Raw genomic sequence first — 2,500 nt, forward strand, 5'->3', positions numbered from 1 at the left:
TCTGAGTATTTACACCACAGATAATGAAACCTGGCCTTTGCCTCGGAAAGTGATCAGAGAGTAACTTTGGCATGAGAAGCAAGGACTAGACAAAACATGCGCCGCTGGGAGATGAATCTTTGGCGCATCTCTCACGAAGTTCTCAGGTGATGCTGATATATACTGTGATGATGGTTATGGCCGAGATGGGGATGGTGGTGGGGGGTGAAGCTGAGGATCACGATGGTGATATAAATCTGGTTAAATCTGTAGCGATGATGATTCAAATAAATTAAAAAGATGGGTGAAAGGAGATTTCTTGATGAACGATGTTATGGAAAATACAGAAATGATATGAAAAGGATCATAATGGTGGCTTCAAATCAGTAATATTAACAGAATCTGTGGCTGTGGTAACCACGTAACTACAACAAAACAGTAATCACAGCAGTCGTTTAATTATGATGGTAATGGTAGTGAAGATGATCAAATTGGTGTTGATAAATACCTCTAGGTTCATCGTCCAGTAAAACGAACAATTAAACACTGACAGTAAATATGAAATTACGTTTAACACAAAATCATGCTTATCGACATACCTGACCAAGTCCTCTTAATGAATCAGTTTATTGGGTCGTCACCCCGAAGCTAAAATCGATGTTTAAATATACACATCCACATACACACACAAGAGATTCCATGTACGTTATGTGTACGTTTTCGGCTTTTGTGATTTTAGCAAGTTTCCCTCCGCTGGTGAAACAGCGAACCGTAAAAGAAAACGCCTGAGGTCCGGGAAACGGGAGAAAAGTTCAAAGGGATGAACAGACTAGATGATGTGAACGAACAGCAAAGAAGAACGATAAATGGCATCAGTTGGCATCAATAAATTAGCAAATAAATAACAAGCAGGGGTGGGGCAGTCTGAAAAGGTTCGCACTGTTTCCCAGCGAGAGGAAGGGACGACCACGTGACACGGTCTGGCTGACGTCATAGGCGCTGTCCACGGGAGGACCACAAAGTCGCTTGTCCGCGGCATTTCTACCCAAGTAAGAAAATATAGAACATCTCAGACACATAATATACGAGAACATCAAATTATTGATATACATGAAACAACTCCGCAAACGTAAAGCGGCGTTGTCGACGGCGAAGAAATATGAAGGACGCGGGATAGTTACCCCGTGAGAATGACGAACAACACAAAAACCGTTCGACATATATATACTTTCTTTGGTACGAAATGAGAAAAAAATCCTTTGTCTATATCTCACTGTATATACATATAAACTTGTGTATACATACATACATGCTTACATATATATATATATATATATATATATATATATATATATATATATATAACACACACACACACACACATATATATATATATATATATATATATATATATATATATATATATATATATATACATATATGTATACATATATATATTCCACACATTCAGACGCATACACACACGCGCACACAAAAGGGACACAGGTGTGTGCCATCCCCAGCCCTGAAAATCGTATTTTTTTTTGGCAAATTCAGAAAAAGAGCGTCGGTCACCCGGCGGAGACGAAGGAGAACAGCAGATATTCCAACGAGCACTTTGATGCGATGCGCACATACTAACGAAACAATAACTGATCGTGTTTAAACATCTTTCTGCACTGGGTGGTTTATGGAGCTTCTAGTTCTATGTTGATATTGAACTTGAAATTCAATGTAAAGTACATAACGCTGTATTTTTATTTAGCTTTTCGTCGGACATGCGATTAAAATATATAACTTTGGTCATTCGGGACAAAAAATAGTCAGACCCCTGTGCACACAAGTAAATGAGTGGGTGGATATTTTGTTTGTGTGTCTGTCTGTATGTGCAAACTCTGTGTGCGCGAATATATGCAGAAGAAATTCTTAAGAGGAAATTCAGAAGTAGAAATGCTTTAGACGATCCTTCGCCTCAAAGAAGAAGATGAAATTGAAGGGAACGCGAAGACACATATGCATCTGTGTATCTCTGCGTACGCGGGTATGTGTCGATCCAAAGTGTAAATTCTTGTGACTACTAAGAAAAAAAGTAGAAAGAAAAAAAAAAAGAGAAGAACAAAAAAAAGAAAGAAAAACAAACAGACAGAAAGAAAAAAAAGAAAGAAGAAAAAAAGAAGGAAAGAAAACGAAAGAAAAAACCGACAGAAAGAAAGAAAAAAAGAAAAAAAAAGAAAGATAAAAAAGACGGAGAGAGAGAGAGAAAAAAAAACAAAAAAACACGGAGATCCTTTTGGCAACCCAGAGAAAACACAAACACAAACAAAATTCTCCGCCACCGCTTTCTTCGTGCAACTCACTCTCCGCCTTGTTGACAGACGCTTGTGACTGCTCAGCAACAAACACGCCCAGAGGCTGAAACCACGATCAAACACGGCGGGGTTAAGAGAGGGCTGGAGAGTCGTGTTTACGCCCGCGGTTCGTCTGCCGCTTAGGAGAAAGGACGGCGAGTCTGCGAGGGGCG

This window comes from Penaeus monodon, chromosome 36 (genome assembly GCF_015228065.2).
Source record: "Penaeus monodon isolate SGIC_2016 chromosome 36, NSTDA_Pmon_1, whole genome shotgun sequence".
Lineage (NCBI taxonomy): Eukaryota > Metazoa > Arthropoda > Malacostraca > Decapoda > Penaeidae > Penaeus > Penaeus monodon.